The following is a 21,181-nucleotide window of genomic DNA, read 5'->3' on the forward strand; positions in this document are numbered from 1 at the left end:
TGAGGTTTGGCCAACACCAGGCGCTGGATTTTCCCCATGAAACATAAAGCTCAGGGTGAAAGATGCGGGGGCGGGAGAAGGGATAAGGATACCTTTTCAACCTTTTCAGTCCTCTGGGGGATTTGAACTCTGGCCCCCAAGGTCAAATGGCTGATGTTCAAAAGCCCCCTCTCTCCACCCCTCCACCTCTCTTCCCCAAGCTCCTTCCTAACAAAGAATGACTCTCTTTGCTACACACAATAAAGCCCTGGTGGATTTACCCAGATTAAAAAACCCCTTGAAGTCCCTGTCAAAACTAATCTTCTCAGGAGAAACACTTGTTGATAACTACCTCGCTTTGTGCAGCAGCAGGGATGAGCTGGGAGGACCAGAACCCAACGGAAAAACTGGCCTGTGACCTCCCTATCGTCACATGGCGCCAAGCACCATACAATCCCTGACCTCATAGAACGCCCCTCCTTCCACGACACACAAATATTCTGCAAGCCCCTGCCCCATTTAGCTTCTCCACCTCAAGCTCCCCGTGACAGCACCAGCCCCTCAAAGCAGGAAGGCCAACCCTGTAGGTCCCCAGGCTGACAGACCCTGGCTGAGCTCCAGCCGTTCCCTCCTTCTCTGCCGCCCCCGAGTTTTAACCCTTCACCCTGCAGGGCCCAGCCCCTCTTGTCTTTCCTGCTGCAAACTTTGTCAGGAGCCTTTTCAGGTGGTTTTCCTCTACACAACCAGCCCTTAAGATATCATGCATAAAGATTTCCCTCTACAGGTGGTTGTGAGCTGTAGCAGTTTCTGCTCTTGCAATGGAAACATTTATTTTAAATTTCATTTTACCCACGAATAAGGTTTTAAACAAAAATTATTTTGCTTACACCCACTAAAGACTTAGCATTTTCTCCAAATAGTGGGGAGAACATTAAGTTATCTATGCAAGACATGTTACCACTCCCATCACCACCACCATACCCTGATTCTTTATCTCCCCGACCCTCCCCACTTTGCTCTGACTTCATGAAGCCTTTTTGGAACTAAATTTTCATGTGCAAAATAATTACAAGAATTAAGACATTCAGTGAATGAGAATCAATCCAAGATACGGCCAAGTGGCAGAAGCACATGCCCACTACAGAATACTTCTCCACCCTCCACCCCCAGACCACAGAACACTAGGGTGGGGGAAGCCAAGACGGCGTCCCCTCCCCAGCTTAACAACAGAGGACTGTCTTCCAGCTGGCATGACTCCTGCAAAAACCACACACGCAAGACCCCAGGAAAGCCTGCCCAAGAAGTCTAGGCAATTTGTACAAAGATAATTGTTCAATGAAAAAGACAGTAATCATGGTCAGTCATACAAATCTACTCCTCCAAACATTCACCAACTGACATCATAAACTTTGCAAAAGCCAAACACAAGACAGTGCATGGTATAACCTACCTTGGCGAGCTCCTTCACTTTTTGTGCAAATGTTTTCCCCTCCGCATGCTTTACATAGATTTCTAGGGAAATTTGGAAGGACTGGTGAGGGGGTGGGGGAGGTGAGGGAATGAGGGTAATATAAATAAGGAAGCATTTTAAATGCACCACGCAAAAAGCTCGGGATTTCACGTTATGTGTCTGCACTCTTCCCGGAGCAAAGCAAAACAGTTCGCGTTCAGTGCCAGACTTGGAGGGAGAGGGAGAAGAGAGAGGGTGGGGGAGAGAGGGAGGGGGTGAGAGGGAGGAAAGAGAGGGAGGGGGAGAGAGAAAAAGAGGGTGGGGGGATGCTGAAGGAGAGAGGAGAAGAAGAGAAAGAAAGAGGAAATGAGAGAGGGATAGAGGGAGAGGAGAGGGGAGGTGAGGGGAGAGGGAGGGAGGGAGGGAGAAGAAAGGAGGGGGAGAGCCAAAGGGAAGGAGGAGAAAGAGGAGGCAGCCCCCTCCCACGCTCCCACCCCCACACATTCAGGCACCTTCTGAGTAACTGATCAGAGCAAAGAACTCATCACCCACGTTTGAAAACCCCGTTTGGGACTAAGTCCCGACGCACACACGCTCGAATCTATTTATAGATAGACCCTAATGATACGTATTGCATTCTGAACGTAAATGTGAAATGTGTGTGTGTGCGTGGATTACATATGGTTCCTTTGACAGGTATGTTTTTTTTTTTTTTTTTTTTTTTTGCACTGCAGTGCGTCTGATTATATCTGTTTGGATTTTCTTCTTTCTTTTTTTTTTGCATCTAGAAAGCATGCATCAATCTTGAAGGTGTTCGGGAAAAATGGTGGGGGTCTCAATGCTTACAAAACCCTGGCTTTTTTTCCCCCTGCAAAGCTGGGATATTTGCAGAGTTGGGGCTGTTTGAAAAGGCTCCAGCCCTGGCTCGGTGTAGCACGCCCAGTTCCAGCAGTGTGTGCTATTGACCTGCATTGACGTCAGTGCGTCATTAGGTCTCCCTTAGAAACACTGACTTTCAAAAATAGTATCAAATTAATTCAGTTGGAGCCTGGTGAAGAAAGGATACTAGCTGGAATCAGCCATAAAACTCCAGAATTTTCAGCCCTAGATCTCTTCTTCTTTTTCTAGGAGCCAAATGGAAATCAGATTGTATGGAAAATGCCATTGATGGGATTTTTTTTTTCCTTAAGAAAAGGGACCAAATTAGACTGCAAAACCCAGAACTGCCTCTGTTTTTTTTCTTTCCCTTCTTTTTTCTGATCTAAAAATAACCCCCTGCTTGAGCTGACTGCGGTATCTTTTGTGTTGCAGCTCTCTGTTTTTAGCAGTCTGGTCCCAGTGAAGGGTGGAACACAAGTACAGGTATTGATCTATTGATATTTGCAAAGCCAGGAATTAATTTTAATGAAACAGGTGGGCCCTATTGTGGTGGTGGGTAATAAAAAAGAGAAGGTGCCATGGGCTCCATTTATGCCATTCACACATTCCGTTTCATTTTTTCCAATTCATTTTTTAAAGACATAATTCCCCCCACCACCACCATGTGTCTCACGTGGCTTCTGACCAGCACATGCAACCCTCATTCATACAAACATGAGGCACTGGTACATTCAAACTCAGCAAAGACAGTGCATTCATAAGCAAGGGTTCTGGGATGTTCCTTCCTTCTCATAGCTGCTTGGCAGGAAAGGCACAGCAGCCCACCAAAACAGGCTTAGGTTTCATCGGGGGGGACCTAAGTATGCAATCTGATAATGATATTGTATTATTAAAATCTGCATTTATTTAAACATCTGCCTTTTATGGGAGGGGGAGACAACTGCCCTCTTCACTTAGCTAACAATAGTTTTCATTAGTCCATTTCACAATTATACATTTTTATAAATACCTATGGATTATATATGTGAATACAGAGTGCCTCCCCATGGAAGCAAAGTGGGTGAGATTTGCCACTTCAAAGTATTTGTGGGAGAGGGGGTGGTTGGGGAATGTTGGATTTTTCTATTTTCAGAGGAGGCAGTTTACCATAGTTTTGCAAAGTCTTCATTTCCCACATTTCTTGCTTCTCAGCCCTCTCTCCCTCACTTGCCCTCCACAGATAGGTTCACTTGGGCCTCCGGATGATACAAGAATTTGGTTTCTCTGACCTATTCAGTCTTTGGCCTCTGCTGAGACTGTTAATGAGGGGACTATTTGGGGCCATGATGTGCAGGGGCCCTCACAGAGGCCACGTGGATGACAAAAACTATGGGGGACCTCAAGTGGAGGAGAAGAGGAACCCAAAATGGATTTAAATCATATGATTTAAAATTAAGTGGCCCTTAACTTTTTTTTTTTGATATGCTCATGAAGTCAGGTTTTTAATTGGTAACTACCCAATCATTTTTGCTTATCACTACTTCCTAAACGAATGTGGCCCCTCCTTTCATTCCCCCAAATCTGGCTGGGAGACAGAAGGGAAGACGGTCTTATTAATCTCAACATTTCAGATAAGGGCAGAATATGAATAATTCTGCCTGACCAGGCTAGTAGGTCAGGGGAGTAGAGGTCAGAGAAAATCTAACCTGAGCTACCACTCATCTGCCCCTTGTTCAGCCCCATGGGCTAGTCAGGAGGCTCTGAGACTAGAGTTTATCTAAGGACAATTCTTGGTGCCTGGAGGAGCCGTCAACTGACGACAGACTGACCACGTTTTTGCTTGTCTTTCCCCTGACTTTCTTCTCTGGGGCTTCAGGGAGGACAAGGCAATTGCCAATGGTTCATGCTGCTATGCAGCAGTGGCAGCAGCAAAAGGGAGGTGCTATGAGAAAACAGAGTATTCCCCTCCTCCCTCCTCAACCCAACACTCATAGACTTTGGTAAAGATGCTGATCAGTGGATGCTTCCAGCCAGCCAGCCAGGCACCTGCAAACCACTATCCCGGCTTGCAAGGGCTCCCATGCACTCTTCATCACAAACACATTCATTCACAGAAACTTACAGTCATTCATGCACCTGCACACCACCACATTCATTCATATTTTAGCCACAACTGCAGCCACACATGCGCCTATAAAGCCTGGGTAAGTATGAAGAGCGGGAACATGCCTTTAGAACACGCCTTCATTCTGCCCCTCTCCCCTGACACACACACACACACACACACACACACACACACACACACACACTCTGCCCTGCTTCCTTGCTCCAGGAGGTTTCAGCTCGGAAGCATGCAAAATCCTGGTAGGAAGAAATTTCTGTCATTCACAGTCAAATCCCTAGACTGCATAAAAACCCCCTGACCTCGTGCATGATTAGATCACGGACAAGATGCCCAAGTGCTGGCAGAGCTGCAAATGCCTAGGTGGAGGAGGGGGGCTGGTTCTTTTTCTGGCCTGGTTTTCCTCACTTGGCAGCCCAGTAAGTAAAGACAGGGCCAAAGGAGGGGCTTGCAGTGTGGCCCAAGCCTGCACAATGCCCCACCTGGCCCGTTCAGATGTTGTCCTGAAGGGAGAGGTGAGAGTTGTGGTGAGCTGTGAGGTACTGCGGCAGCCAAGGCTTGGCATTCGAAGGCCTTGGGAATTCGTGTTAACCTGCACTGGTGCTGAGGATGGTAAGCGGGGAGGCTGTGCATTTGCCCTCCAGATCCACTCTGCACTCACTCCACTCTGTTCTGAGAGGTTTGACCTCTAGGGACTGCATTAACAGGCTCTCCTGATCCCTGGTTCAGCCAATGGGGGCCCTGAGAGGGAAGTCCAAAGATGGGAGGAAGGCATGGTGGGGTATTTATTCCCCACCTTCCTCCCTGCCAAGCTATGGGCTGTCTGTGGCTGTGTCCTTCTGTGAAAACCTCAGCTCCTGTCAGGTGGCCCCCGAGCAGCTGCAGTTCCAGGTCTCTCCACGTTCTGGACTAGTGTGAATACATCGAGACCCGTGATTCCCAGACTCTCTAGGTCTGTGGAACTCTTAACAGGACAACAGTCCATTTGCCTCAGTGGTGCCTACCGGCAACCTAAAAAAAAAAAAAAAAATCTCCCATCAGAATGCTGGGTAAGTAGTGTTTATTGACATAAAACAAGGCTGTGGGGGCTTTTTCAGTTCAGACCATGAAATTAAAGAATAGATGCTGCTGGAGAGATTACTTACTAGCAGGTAAGGAAAGCTCTGGAAGTGGGCCTTCCACTTAGCTGTTTACCAGCTTTGTGATCATGGGCAAATTACTTAATTTCTCTAAGCCTCAGTTTTCTCCTCTGTAAAATGAAAATAATAAGAATTATAATAAGACCCTCCTCTCAGAACTGTAATGAGGACTATATAAGATAATGTATGTGAAACAGTGTAACAGTGTAGCACAAAAATAACCTGCAATAAATGCTAGCTATTTGAATATTGATATTAAGAGTATAAGCATGTATTCTATAAAATAACTATTTATGGGACATCTAAAACTTTCAAAGTTTTTAGACAACGGCCAACAATAAGATGTTCATTTTATTTTTTATTTTTATTATTATGTTTTTTGAGACGGAGTCTCACTCTTATCACCCACGCTGAGTGCAGTGGTGCGATCTTGGCTCACTGCAACCTCTGCCTCCCGGGTTCAAGTGATTCTCTTGCCTCAGCCTCCCAAGTAGCTGGGATTACAGGTACTCACCATGATGCCTGGCTAATTTTGTATTTTTAGTAGAGATGGAGTTTCACCATGCTGGCCAGGCTGGTCTTGAACTCCTGACCTCAGGTGATCCACCGTCCTCGGCCTCGCAAAATGCTGGGATTACAGGCGTGAGCCACCGCACCTCGCCAGATGTTCATTTTATATCATGACCTGACGATACACACAACAGAAAAAAGTAATAGTTATCCTTAAAACCTGCAATGCACTCTGCTATTTTCTCATTTGTTCTATGTCATCAAAAAATGTAGGTCACAACCCCTTAATGGCCTGAGATCCACAACTGGAGAAGCTGTGATCTGGTACACTTGCTAGGGATCAATGTGATGAAGACTGAGTCATTTCTGGAGGTGACAGGATAGGTAAAGACCATTTCCTGATGTCTTTTAAACAGGTATAGTTACATTAAGGGGAGAAAAGCAACTGGGGGTGTTCTCTGCAGAATCTGAAATTCAGACAAGCATTTGAGTGGACTTAGGTATAAGAAACTAGGACTTGGAGAAGGGGACTCAAATGTATAAAACATGGTGCTTGCCTTCAATGAACTTACAGTTTAGTAGCAGAGCTTAGATTCATTCACTCCTTTATAAAACTGAGTACTAGTATGTGTGAGGAACGTTCTACATCAGTGAACAAGACAGGAGTTCCTGACATCACAAAGCTTAACTTCTTATGGTAGCGACAGGCAATAAGCAAATAAATAACCAAATAAGCATAATATGGTTCAGACAGTGGTAATGGCTCTATAGAAAAGGGGAGTGGAGACTGTCTGGTAGAAGACATATTCTAGATAAGGTAGTCAGGGAATGCTTCTCTGAGAAAATATTTGACCCGAGACAGGAATGAAGCGAGGGAGTGAGCCGTGTAAATTCTAAAAGAAATGCACTCCATTTATAGAGACCAGCAAGTGCATAGACTCTGAGGAAGAAATAGTGTGGAAACAGGAAGAAGGACAGAGTGACCAGAGCTTAGTGAGCAAAGCAGAGGGTGGTAGGTGTCTGAGAGGTAGACAGGGCCAGATAACATAGGTCTTGACCTTCATACTTAAGTCTTGAATAACATCTGAATGTGATGAGAAACCATGGTAGAGTTTTGAGCAGGAGAGTGACGTGATCCATGTTTTAAAAGGATCACTCTGCTGCTCTGGAGAGAAGTGACTAAAGGGGGCGAGAAGGAAGCAATGGGGCTGATCAGGAGGCCACCCCAGCAGTCCAGACAAGAGATGATGGTGGCTTGGAATAGGCTGACAGTGATGGGAGGTGGTGAGAAGTGGTCCAATTAGCAGTATCTACTTTGAAGGGTGATGTCTCTGCATATCTATAATACAACGTGGAACGTGAGGTGCCAAGATAGAGTACACGATGTTGTGGAAACTCAGATGAAAATTACATCTGGCTGGGGGATGAGCTGGCACTTGAGCTGTGTTTTCAAGGATGAGTGGGCAGAAATGGTGAGGGAGGAGAGAACTTTCCAATAAAAGGGAAAAGCATGCAATTGAAGGCAAAAAAGAGGGAAAGTAGAGGGCACATTCAGGGCCCAGAGGTAATTCGGTGGATATGGTGGGCCTGAAAGCGTAGAACAGGAATAAAGCTGACCAGGTAGGTTTAGGGTAAGTCATTATGGGCCTCTTGTGCCATGACAGCATTTGGGCAACGGAGAGCCACTGCATGTTTCTGAGGATGGTTTTATGTGATCAGTGCTGAGCTTTACAAAGTTCTGTGTAACTGGGGCTGAAGGGGAACCTGGAAGCCTCTGCTTTGGGCCTCAGTAGACTCATTCGTCAAGCAGACCTTTGGCCTTCTCCGATCCTGCACCCTTTGTTCCAGCCAAACCAGCTTTCTTCCTGACCAGTGGGCTGGCCAGAAACACTCCTTCCTCTCTGCCTTTGCTCATGCAGTTCTCAGCACCCAAAGCTCCTCTCCATTTATCCAGATCTTCGCCCTTCTTTGGCTCCTTGGCCTCTATTGCTCTCTCCTATCAAAGCACGTCTACACTTCTCATGTTGGCTCTTAACCTCACAGGCCCACTGACATTTTGTTAAGTATTTCCAGAACATAGGCCTTCTCCCATGAGACAGAAATTCCTGTCGGTCAGGGACATCACCTGGCACTCCCTTTGTTCTCTCCAGTGTCAGGCACTCAATAGCCATTAAACTGACCATTCCCATTCCTCATAAGTGAGTTTGGAAAGCCAAGGGTAGAAAGGCACTTGTCCAGATACACTGAAATCCAGACACAAAGGCAAAAAGGACCCACTTCCTGCCTCCAGCTCTCTTCCTATTACTCCACTTCCCGGCCATCCCAGCAATGAACACACGTAGGTTTTGCCTTCCTTAGAACTATCCTAAGGGGAATAACCCTTGCCTTGGGAATAGGATCCCTGTAAAAGTAAAAGCACCAAGCCTCTGATTTCCCTCAGGGGGACAGGGAATGGCCTGGGTCAGATTCCATCGGATTCCATGTCCTCCCCAGTCTGCCTCGCACCTTGCCCCTACCCCAGTGCTCCGTATTTGGTTGGCGGGTGGCTTCCCCAGCTCCCTAATCCAGGCTGTCTGCCACATCATATATGGCTTTTCATGGAGAGGGTTTACTTTAGGGGCTTCTACTCTGGAGTGCTTGCCCCAGGCAGCCCTCCACCCCCATTTTGTAACTGCCCAATAGTTTCATTTTACCCACTTCCCAGATAGAACAGATTTATCAACGGGGGAATTGCAATAGAGAAAATGTAATTCACGCAGAGCTGGCTGATCGGGAGAAGAGAGTTTTATTATTACTCAAATTAGTCTCCCTGAAAATTCCAGACTAGGGTTTTTAAAGGATAATTTGATGGGTAGAAGGCCAGGGAATGGAGAGTGCTGATAGGTTTGGTCAGAGACAAAATCACAGGGCCTCCAAGTTGTCCTCTTGCGCTAAGCAGGTTCCTGGGTAAGGGCCATAGGACCAGACAGCCATTTTCTCAATCTGGGTCATGCCAGCTGATCCATCAACTTCAGGGTCTGAAAAATATCTTGAGCACCAATCTCAGGTTTTCCAATAGTGATGTTATCCCTAGGAGCAACTGGGGAGGCTTAGAATCTTGTGGCTTCCAGCTACATGACTCCTAAACCATAATTTCTAATCCTATGACTAATTTGTTAATACTACAAAGGCAGTCTGGTCCCCAGGCAAGACGGGGGCTTGTATTGTGAAAGGGCTGTTACCATCTTTGTTTCAAAGTGAAACTGTAAGTTCCTCCCAAAGTTAGTTCAGCCTACGCCCAGGAATGAACAAGGGACAGCTTGGAGGTTACAAGCAAGATAGAGTCAGTTAGGTCAGATGCCCTTCACTGTAATAATTTTGTTATAATTTTTGCAAAGGCGGTTTCGATCTCGCCAGCTATTGGAAATAACAACTAGCAGAGGCCCAAGTTTGCAGACAGCAACAGGCTTTGTGGACTACCTCAGCACCTGACACCTTGCAGGCAAATGGGTCGCTTAAGGACACATTGCAAAGGCACAGATAATGGGGTTCATATTCTGTTGCTGGGGACACCCAATTTGGTGCTTGTCCCGTCCCGTGGTCTCCATCCCTCACTGCTTCTTTCCAAATGCTCTGCCTGCCATTTCTAGAAGGGGAAATGGCTGAGGGAATCAGTAAGGCACCCACCAAGGAACCACAAAGGACGCTGGATTCATGCTCATGCCCTCAGCTGGGTGCTGAGCTGGGCCCAGGTTGCCGTAAAACAGGGCTCCTGACCCAAAGGTCACAGGCACAGTAATGGAGGCTGAACGGACCGGACCGCTGTGGGGACTCCACCCTCCAACTTCAAAAGCTCTTCCGCACCTCCCTCCCAAGCTTAGGTTTAAATTTGAACCGCCTCATACCTTGGGGAAGAGCCCCCTTACTCTGCCTCCTCCTCCCATGCGTGGAATGCAGGGGCAGAGGGGGTAGGGAAAGGAGACCTCCTTTTCTCAAATCCAGGCGGACACAGAGCTCTGCACACCCGCATCCCCGCTCAGCACCCCCAAGTCCCGGGCGGAGAACGGCCAGGGTACCAAGGCCTGGGACAGGGACGCGGCCGCCGAGGAAGACTTTACCGCAGCCTCCACAAGCCAGCCGCCCTCGGCGCCACGGCCTCCCTCCCACGCGTGGAAGCCGAGCAGAGGCGGAGGCGGTGGCAGCGCCGGGCCTGCAGGTCACGCGGGCGGCACGAGGCCCTGCGCCCAGGGCACGTGAGGGGGCGGGGCCTGCACCCAGGATCCCCTCTCGCGGCTGCTTACGTAGCAGCGCGGCCCCGCCCCACCCGCTCCCTCCCCGTGCGGCCCCGCCCCACCCGCTCCCTCCCCGTGTGGCCCAGCGCCGCCCCACCCCGCCCAGCTCCGCAGCTGCCCCCGCGCCGCTGCGCGCCGCCCTCGCCCCGAGAGCTCCCGCGCGGGGGCGGAGCCTCGGAGCCCTTGGAGCCCGAGCTGGGGGAAGAGAAGGGCGCGGGAAGGGGGGCGGCAAGGAGAAGGAAGGTGGGGAGGAAGCCGCCTTAGGCCAGAGGAGCGGGCGCCCGGGGCTGCGCGATGCCCCCCGCCCGGGGAAGCCCCCTCCCCAGTCTCTCTAGAGGCTGTCCCAGACACCCCGGGTTTTTGTTCCCCTAGATTTAGAGCGAGGAGAAGCCAGGTTGCGGGATGGGGGGGTGTGGTGCGGCTGGCTGTGAGGACCCTCCCGCCATCCACCCACGCGCGCGTGTTCTCCCGGCGCTGACAGTGCCCTGCCCGCTCGACTGCTCCGGCTGCGCTCGTGACTCTGCTTCGTGCCGTCAGAATTCCGCAGCGTGTGCCCGGGGGTGGGGCGGGTGGCACCTGGCTGCCCCTTGAGCTTGTCCATCCGCGGGTCTGCCGGGTTGCCAGGCAACCCACTTACCTGCCCCCTCCCCCACCCTGCCCGGCTTCTGAGAGCCAGGTCGCTCCCGGCCCAGTCGCTGTGCCCTGCGATGCCCCTCTCCGCTCCGCGATTCAGTCCTGTGTCTCCATCCTGCACCTGGTTGTTCTCGAGGCATGGAAAGCGCCCATCTTCCCCTGGGCCTTGACACCCACGCCTCCGGAGTCCACCTGGGTGCTGACATGGAGGGCCCTAGTGGAGCTGCAGACAGACTGTCCACACGGCCCCATCCTGTACCCCTTCTTGGAACAGGGCAGTGGAAAAACAAACAGGAACTGTGCAGGAGGAGATGGAGCCCAAACACCAGCTCATTTCCACCCTTCCCGTGTAGATCACCCAGCACGTGTCCGTCCCCCGGGGTAAATATTGTGGTTTGCTTTCACTTAGCACCCAGAAGACGCACTCGCTGTCCCTGGTAACTGGGCAGCAAGGCTTGGCCCTGGGGCTCCCTCCCCTGGGATGCAGTGCTCCTGACGCAGGGTCCGAGATAAGGCAGTGTGTGTTGAACACACATGGAGAGAGAGGTAGGGTGAGAAAACAAACATTATGAAAAGCAAGACTACTCAGCCACGGAGTGCCCTCGTGGTGATTCCACACTGCCCTAGAGGGTATCTTCTCACTCCTCTGATGGAGGGACTGGGTGAGAGGCACTTCGTCCCTCCTCCAGCCTGGGGTTGGGAGACAGACCTGTGGCCCTCTTCCAGGCGGCAGTCGCCTGGGCTGAGGTCTCACCAGGAGAGAGGCTGCAGGGCTGGACTTCTGAACGCTAGGCTCCAGCAGTAGAGGCTATGTAGGAGCATGACCTGGGGAAGCTTCAAAACTGCCTTGCAGACAAGATCCATCAGCCCCTAAGGAGAAGTCTGGGCAGATAGCTGCGTTCCCCAGGTCCCTCCTAATGGATGTGTTGAATCTGGTTGCCTGCAACATTAGAAATTTCAGGACGTCCTTCAGAAAGCCCTGTAGCACCCTCCACGCCACACTGTCATCTCAGAATTCCTGTTAGGACAGCTGTTTCATACAGGTTAGCAACTTGTTTTTTGACTTGAGTTGATTTTGTCACCTAATGCCACCCTGAAGACAGGGATTTATGTGCAAAGAGCCTCAGGAGAGGGCTACACTCCTTGGGGAAGAAAGGACGGGACAGAGCTTTAGGATTCTCTGGCCATTTATTCATTCCCGTTTTTGAGGGCCTCCTGTATTCCATGCCTTGTGCAAAGCACTGGGGGAACATAGCAGAGATGACCTGGACTCTGATGTGGGGGAGAAGACAGTAAATGATTACATCACAGTGAGGTAATTGGTATAACTGGATTGCACATGAGGTGCAATGAGAACATAAGGGAAGAAGCTACTGAAATCCACCCAGGTTAGTCTATCAGTCAGCGTGGGCTACAGGATGCTGCAGTAACAAATGACTCTAACATCTCAGTGGCTAAAAACCAATAAAGCTTTTATCTTTCTGACATTCATGTCCACCAGATGTCTCCTGAGGTTCTGCCTTAAACTCTCTTCATTCTGGAACCAAGGGTAAAGATGTAGTTCCTCCATGGTCTCTTGGCAGAGGGAAAATGAAAATGGTAGAGCCAAGCAATGGCTTCTGCTGCAAAGTGGCATGTGTCACTCCTCTCGGGTTTCATTGGCTAAGCAAGTCATGTGATTAGGTCTGCCGTAAATGGAGCAAGAAGTATAATCCTTCCACAGGGTCAGGCCAGTGGGAAGGGGTGGCGAATATGTTGGCCCATAATACAGCATGCCCCAGAGTCCCAGAGGAAGTGATGCTTGGGCTGGTTGCAAAAGCGGATTAGAACTGGAGCAGAAAAGCAGACGAGGCAGGGAGGATATTCCTGCAGAGGGAACCTTATGGGCCACATCATGGAGGCATAAAACTGCCTGGTACATTCAAGACAAGCCAGTCATCTCCCTAAGTCCATATAGTGTAGGGAAACGTTCTTTATCCACCCTCCCTTGCCATGTTTGAATCCCTTTTTAAGAGCTTGCCTTTGGCCCTGTTTCAAGAGTTGTCACAGGGAGAGGATGCTGGTTGTTGTACTTCTTCCCAGAGAAAATGGACCCAAGTTGCCCCAAAAGGTTTGTCCTCCATGAATACTGGAATATCTGTGGTGGAGATAATTTTTTAAAGGACAAAATAACAGATTCCCATGATATTCTAATCCTTGAGGCCTTAGAGACTTGCCTCTAAGGTTTGGATGGCTTCGTGTAGGGACTGGGGAATATGTGAGTGACTGCAGCAGGTGTCAGATATTCTAAGATGTCAACCCATCTTCATGGGGAACTTTGAGGGGATGTCTCCGGAAGGTTCTGATGGCTGCCTGGGTCTCAGCAATCCAACCTGTCTCTCCTGGTGAGCCTTGTCAAGAAAGACCTCATTCCTACCCTCTTCACTTTGTCCTGCCTTAGGTATCAAAAGAGGGGCACCGCTTGGCCAAGATGTTGTATTAGTCCATTCTCACACTGATATGAAGAACTATCCAAGACTGGGTAATTTATAAAGAAAAGAGGTTAAATTGACTGACAGTTCTGCAGGCCCAGGGAGGATTCAAGAAATTTACAACCGTGGCCGAAGGGGAAGTAAGCATGTCCTTCTTCACATGGCAGCAACAAGAAGCTCAGAGCAAAGGCGGTGAAAACCCCTTATAAAGCCATCAGATCTTGTGAGAACTCACTCACTATCATGAGAACAGTGTGGAGGTAATCACCCCCATGATTCAATTACCTCTCAGTGAGTCCCTCCCACGACTATGGGGGTTATGGGAACTACAATTCAAGATGAGATTTGGATGGGGACACAGCCAAACCATATCAGAAACCTTGGTGGCAGACCATCCCCTCAAGTGCTGCTAAGTGAGAACAAATACATGTTATTGATTCCTGGACTATTAAGCCTTTTTATAGTTGTTAGGCTTTTCCTCTATTATATTTTAAGGGCCAGGTGTGTACTTTTGCCCATTTTGTATACCCTGGTTCTCTGGGTACCAGAGTTGCCCCAGAAATATTTCTTAATGGGTTGGTTAGTTGAAAGGCAAGCATTTTCAGAGAGTCGTGGATCTTTCAGCCTTAAGTGACTAAAAGTCCAGTCTAACTGGCTTAAGTTAAGGTAAATTTTTTTTTTCTTCAGGTCACACAACTGTGAAATTGATGGGGCAGAGTTAGCTTCAGGCATGGCTTCATATAGGGGCTTAAAATAGACACCTGGTTTTTCTCTTTCTCTCTATATCTAGGCTCTGCTTTCTTCTTGGCAGGCTCCGTTCCCAGGTAGACTCCTTCTGTCTGGTTGTAAGATAGTTGCAGAACTTCCAATCTTACACCCTCCTGGATTCAAGTCCACTAGGAGAGTCTTTGCCTCTTCCAGCATCCCTGGCAACAATTTCTTTGGACATGGGTGTCTCCTGAACCAGTTATGTTGGTCAGGGAACTGTGGTGCATAAACTTAGTTCTAAGGCCCTGAGCCTGGGGTGGAGCCCTACCCAAAGTAAGGGACCAAGAGATTGACAGGAGGTGGTTTCCAGAGGGTATCCAGTGGTGGCGAAGAGAGGAAAGGTGCATGGAAGATAAGAGACAAAAACAGCAGATGTCCAATTCATGGACAAGTCTGCGCTAGTCAGCTGTTGCTACAGTAACGCTACATAACAAATTGCCCCAAGGCTCAGTGGCTTACAATAATAAGCATCAATTATTTTCTCACTTCTGTGTTTGTGGGGATGGTTTGGGCATCTCTGCTTCAGGAGGCATGTTAGGTAAACTTGGTCCCAAGATGTGGGCCGGGTTCAGGTCTAGTTCATTTTCTCTCATCCTCCTTAAAAATGAGGCCACCTGGGGATGGCATGAATGGCATGAGCACACAGGAGGGAGCAGAAACACACCAGATGTCTGAGAGCCTAGACTCAGAACTGTTACACAGTTAGCTCTGGCCACATTCCTTTGGCCCGAACAAGTCGCATGGGCAAACCCAACACCCATGGAGCTGAGAAATGTACTGAAAAATAATCCAGTTTATCACAGTGTCACTAAAAGTGAGACCAGCAAATGATTGGAATGGGCTGATACAAATTTCTCAAACTCTGCCTGCCTCTGGCTTTATTCACAATTGTCCATGTAGACATGCATAAAAACGCTCTGCTGAGTAAATCGCATATCAAGTTCTTTTGTCCGCCCTAATTTCCCCCTACACTGACCCCAGCCTTCAGGCTTCCTCTGTGCACCAGCTCTCTGTGATTCACTTCTCTTTGAAGCTGTGCAGGCTGGTTCAAGACCTGTGGTTGGTGGGTGTTGATAAGAAGTGAAAGTCTACCTGTCTAGAATGTATTGGAAGGCATTCTTCCTGTATATGGGAGATTGGATAACATGAGATTACTTCTTGAGCTCCTTCCCACTCTAAGATGTTCTGAGTCTGGATATCCTATGTCAAATTCTGACCATATGTAGTGTTTTTGTTTTGTTTTGTTTTGTTTTTTGATGCAGAGTCTTTCTTTGTCGCTCAGGCTGAAGTGCAGTGGCATGATCACAGCTCACTGCAGCCTTGAACCCCTGGCCTCAAGCAGTCCTCCCGCCTTGGTCTCCCAAAGTGCTGGGATTGCAGACATGAGCCAGCATACCCAGCCCATATGTAGTTATATTTTAGAATACAGGGTTTTACCTGTGAATCTGGTCTCTTTGCCCCCAATTACCTTGATCTGTGATACAACACGGCATGAGACCAGTGAGTGCATATGCTCAGAAGACCACTGTTCTAGGCTCCGTGGGGGAACCACGGAATTAGAAGGCCAGCTTCTCAGGAGTCACATTGCTTTATTTTTCTTTTTCTTCTTTTTCTTTCTTTTTTTTCTTAGAGACAGGGTCTTGCTCTCTCACCCAGGCTGGAATGCAGTGATGTGATCATAGCTCACTGTGGCCTTGAACTCCTGGGCTGAAGCCATCCTCCTACCTCAGCCTTCTGAGTAGCTAGGCCTGCAGGCATGTGTCACCACAGCTGGCTAATTTTTAATTTTTTTTTGTAGAGACAGGGGTCTTGTTATGTTGCCCAGGCTGTTTTTGAACTTCTGGCCTCAAGTGATCTTCCTGCCTCTGCCATCCAAAGCTCTGGGATTACAAGTGGGAGCCACCATGCCCAGCCCCACATTTCTTTGTAATGCGTGCCTCTGGACAGCTTCAGGTAAATGGATCTCCAAAGTAAGAAAGAACAACTTTATATTCTCTATTCCAGTGGCTCAAAGCCGTCAACATCAGGACACTCTGCTTAGTGTCTAACTTGATGCTTCATGACTACTGTTAAAGGCCATCCTTTCTCCTTTCTCATTTTTATATCTTTTCGTATGGTGGAATCCATCTCTAATGTTGGCGGTGTGAAAACCTGTTCATTTTGTGGTTCCAGCAGAAAGAACTGGTATTGTTTCCTCAATTTCACATCAACAGACAATTACTGAATGAGTGTGACAGTCGCCATAAGTACTGCAGTGTTATGAGCATCACCATTGAGCCAGGCTGTCTATGTTCCAATTCTGGCTCTGCTGCTTACTAGGTGTGTGACCTTGAACAACCTATTTAGCATCTCTTGTCCATCATCCTCTTGTCTATGAATATGTTATAATAGGACCTCTCTCATAGGGCTCTCATAAGGGGTAAATGAGTTAATGCTTATAAAGTGCTTAGAATAGTGTCTGGCACATAGGTGCTCAATAAATGTTGGCTATTATTATCCTTACTTTGAGATGAAAGACTAACCACTTTCCTCAAATAACTCAGACTCCAGGGAGGAAAATGGCACTTACCACACAGGGATGTAACTGCTGTCTTGTTTAGGATGACAAGTGGATGTTGGGGGGTAAAGGAACACAGTGAGAGGAAGTTGCAAGAAGGTAGATTTTTTATTTACGACAAGATCTTCCTATGAATTAGTGTTTATTGGCCAGGTGTGGTGGCTAATGCCTGTAATCTCAGCCCTTTGGGAGGCCAAAGCTGGCAGATCATTTGAGCTCAGGAGTTTGAGACCAGCGTGGGCAACATGGTGAAACCTTGTCTCTACAAAAAACTCAAAAATTAGCTGGGTGTGGTGGCATCTGCCTGTGGTCCCAGCTATTTTGGAGGCTGAGGTGAGAGGATCGCTTGAGCCCAGCAGGAGGTCAAGGCTGTAGTGAGCTGTGATCATACCACTGCACTCCAGCCTGGGCGACAGAGTAAGACTCTACGAGACACTGTCTCAAAAAAAAAAAGAAGTAGCATTTATCAAAATATTAGTAAGTAATGAGTTCCTCTGTCATCAGAAGCATTCAGGCAAACCCTGAACACTCACATATCTAGAAGAACAGAGTTTATAAAGAGGTGGTCTATGGATTGGTTGTCCCCTGCGAAGGTGTTTGGTTTGGACTGCAATATATATATATTTTTTTAATTTGTTTTGAGGCAGAGTCTCGCTGTGTTGCCTGGGCTGGAGTGCAGTGGCTCAATCTTGACTCACTGCAACCTCCACCTCCCGGGTTCAAACGATTTTCCTGCTTCAGCTTCCCGAGTAGCTGGGACTACAGGCGCGTGCCACCACACCCAGCTATTTTTTTTTTTTTTTTTTGTATTTTTAGTAGAGATGGAGTTTCACCATGTTAGCCAGGCTGGTCTTGATCTCTTGACCTGGTGATCCGCCCGCCTAGGCCTCCCAAAGTGCTGGGATTACAGGTGTGAGCCACTGCGCCTGGCCGGTTGGACTGCAATGTATTTTTTAAAGTCACCAACAGATTAGATTTTTTGCTTTAAAATTCTAGATTTGGGGTTTGTTTGTTTTTGCAGAATTTGAAGATCTGGCCACACTGAACCTACATTATATCAATAATGGAGCTCAGCTGTGGCCACTCTTTGAAGATAGAACTCATTTTACATGGAGCTATGTCTTATGCCCTCTTCTAGGGTCTCTTCTCTCTCTTATAGGACTCAAGTGGCGCCTCTGTGGTTTTAAATTTGTAGCACTGCCTAAGATTTGAACAGTGGCTGGGAGGCTTGATCAGATGACATTATTTCTAGGATAATCTGATCCAATCTGGTCCTTCCTTATTCTGAGAGCCTGGACTTGTGTTCTGGGATAGAGATCTGACTCCTGGTACAGAGCCATTCACTAAACAGTCCCTGCACACCTACTCCTTGCTAAGCCTTGTTATTCATACTAGAAACTCTAGAATACTAAGCTGGGCTTTAAGTGGTTATATATATGTATATATGTATGTACATAAATACAATGTGTGTGTAAAATATACATAACAATATCTATCATTTTAAAATGTACAATCCAGTGGTATTAAGCACATTCACAATATTGTACAGCCATCACCACTATCATTTCCAGAACTCTTCATCCCAAACAAACTCTACCCATTAAACAATAATTCTCTGTTTCCCCTTCCCCTCTACTCCTGGTAACCCCCATTCTATTTTTTGTTTCTATGAATTTGCCTATTCTAGGAACCTCATCTAAGAAGAATCATACAATATTTGTCCTTTCGTGTCTGACTTATTTTGTTTAGCATGATTTCTTCAAGACTCATCCATGTCCTAGTATATGTCAGAATTTCCTTCCTGTTTAAGGCTGACTAATGTTTCACTGAATGGATATACCATGTTTTAGCTTATCCATCCATTTTTCCATGAACACTTAAGTTGTTTCCACTGTTTAGCTATTGTGAAAAATACTGCTATGAACATGTGTACCAGTATTTATTTGAGTCCTGCCTTCAATTCTTTGGGGGTATATATCTCCTGTTATATTTTAATTCAAATTAACCAATAAATTTCCATCTTTTTTTCTTCTCAAAGCTCTATAAGGCAATAAAGAGGACCTGGCACTTCCATTTTATAGATGCAGAAACTAAGTTAGCAGTTCTGCGAAGGAAACGAGCTGGAAGCTAGGTCCTTGGTGCATGGTCTTTCAGACCAGGCTGTAACATCCCTACGGACAAGGGTTGTGTCTGTTGCTGTCACTGATGCATCTCCAAGGACAAGTGACTAGAATGCAGTTGATATGTTTTAAAAGCATAAATGAATGTTTTTTGTGCTTTACATTCTAACAGAGGCTTTTGAAGAAACTACTGGTGTCTGTATTCCTCTCCTTTTTCACATCCGCTTTCTCTATTTATGAGACACCCCCACCCATGGGACTTGGGCAGACAAGCTGATCCTGAACCATATCTTCAGTGATAACCACTTCAGGCCTGAGAAAAGTCTCTTTTCAAAGTGCTTCTGTTCACGGTCCCAGGAGTGACGTCTTATTCTCCATCTAGTGTATGGTTTCATTCAGGCTTCATCCCGGAACTCACAGAAATTCAGGGATCACCTGGCTCCTGGCTGGTGTAACAAATCTACTGGGGGTGCCTCTGGCATGGAGGGGATTTGAGTGTCTTTATCCAGATTTTGTCCAGAAGCGTCTAGTGTGCTGCTTGATTGCTGCCCCCCTTATCCCACGGTGCTGTGGTGTGGGGGATTGGGAGCCTCAACCCAAATTCCCTCTTGTTTCAAAATGGAGACAAATGAAATTTTAATGGAGTGGTGAAAATACTGCCTTTGGTAAGCTGCACTCCTGCCTTAGCATCTGGTTTAGAAAATGGGGGCTCTAAAAGGAGTCCCTGCCCTCTTTTCCTTGGAGGAGCCTTGCTTCGGCTCTCAGAGGAGGTAAGGAGGTGTGGCTTACATCATCTGGGGTCCTTTGTCCACTGCTTCGTGTCTACATAACAACAAAAGCTGTCAATAATGGCACAAAGATGGAACGCAGAAGACATTGTGACTGTCTCATGGGGAGAGTCTGTGTAAGAAAGAAGGCAGGTGGTGGTGAGAAACACACCCAAGGCGTCCATCTCATTCTGCCCCCAGAGCAGTCTGGCTTGTGGTTCAGCTTCACCAGGGAAATGTCTTTGACTCTGGTTTAGGAAGGAAGCGCTGAGACAAAAGGTTTGAGGGTGGTGAGGTGGGGTGGAGGTGAGCGTATGCAGGTCTGGCAAAAATAGAGAACTAAATCCATCTATCTATAGCCCGACTGAAGGCAAACAACCATCCCTCTCTCCTCTGAAAGTGAGCAGGGGAAGAGGACGAGGAGAGAGGCAGAGCGCAGGAGGTGGCTTCCTGCGGGCAGCAGAGGGTTAACCCCTCGGGCACCCAAGGACGTCAGAGCTGGTTCTTGTCTGTGGCTTGGATTGAGAGCTTTTATCCCTTGTTATTTTTCCTGATGTCTTTGCTTTTTATTGTGTTTGGATTTCAGGATTTGGCTTGTTCTTTTTAATGTTTAATATATTTAGAGGGGAGAAAAAAATCCATCCTAGTGAAAGCACAGGAAACCAAGCAGGCCTGAAGGAGGGGTGCTGGAAAGGGGCCCTGAGCGTCCCTTGTTCAGCTGAAGAGCAGGGCAACCACCCTTACCTGACCCCCTCCCATCCTACATTCTCCTGAGCCCTGAACACTGCAGCCTGGGCAATGGGGCTTCCTGCTTTGGAGACCTGTTCTCACCCACTAGTCTGTGATGGGGACCATCACCCATGGGTGCTCCCTTAAGATGCACCATTCTCCTGTACAACAGTCTGAGCATCTGCTGGGCTGGGAGGCAAGGAGATCCCAGTCCCTGCATCCCTCCCTCCCCTGCTGACCCACTGGGGAAGGGCACGAAGGAGGAGGACACAGTCTCTCTGAAAGTGAGAAAAAGGACGTGGAGCTGCCGCTGAGGAAGGCAGAGGAGATCGGGTTTGAGAAATGAGGGAAGAAGTAGTATGGGGTATTCAGCAACAATTGAGAACTTCTTAGACAGCTGTTTATAAGATATTTATAACAAGAAATTATATATATTAGAACTTGGAGAGAGCGGGCACATTCAGCCTATGGCCATATGGGTCAGAATGTACCATAGCCAGTAGGCTCCACATCAAAGTGGTTGGTCTGAAGCAAAAAGCACTGAGCATTAAGGTCATGTGAGAGAAAGGTGAGGTGGTGCCTGAGTATGGTATCAGGGAGCCAGGTAAATGAGATGGAGATAAGGAGACAGAGCTAATTGAACCTCAGAATCCCAGAGATGGAGAAATGCATGAGGGTATCCTTTCCTGCATGAGGGGGCCTGCTCCTCAAAGCAAGAGCAAGAATTGTGTGGGCCTACTTCCCTGAGAGGCAGGATCCCATGGGATTGCGTAGTTTGGGCCCTAGGGAGATGCCTGGGGAATGGAG

General features: G+C 47.9%; 1 long non-coding RNA gene across 1 annotated transcript; it reads right to left on the reverse strand.

Annotated features, from left to right (window-relative positions):
* Nucleotides 1-3,189: 3,189 nt before the first annotated feature.
* LOC129484214 (uncharacterized) lies at nucleotides 3,190-10,188 on the reverse strand. The gene is made up of 4 exons (XR_008658372.2): nucleotides 9,943-10,188; nucleotides 6,063-6,233; nucleotides 5,555-5,658; nucleotides 3,190-5,420 (listed from the first exon to the last, which is right to left on the reverse strand). It is a non-coding gene; the product is annotated as an uncharacterized lncRNA (long non-coding RNA).
* Between the last annotated feature and the right edge of the window lie 10,993 nt (nucleotides 10,189-21,181).

The sequence above is a fragment of the Symphalangus syndactylus genome, chromosome 6, assembly GCF_028878055.3.
Source record: "Symphalangus syndactylus isolate Jambi chromosome 6, NHGRI_mSymSyn1-v2.1_pri, whole genome shotgun sequence".
Taxonomy (NCBI): domain Eukaryota; kingdom Metazoa; phylum Chordata; class Mammalia; order Primates; family Hylobatidae; genus Symphalangus; species Symphalangus syndactylus.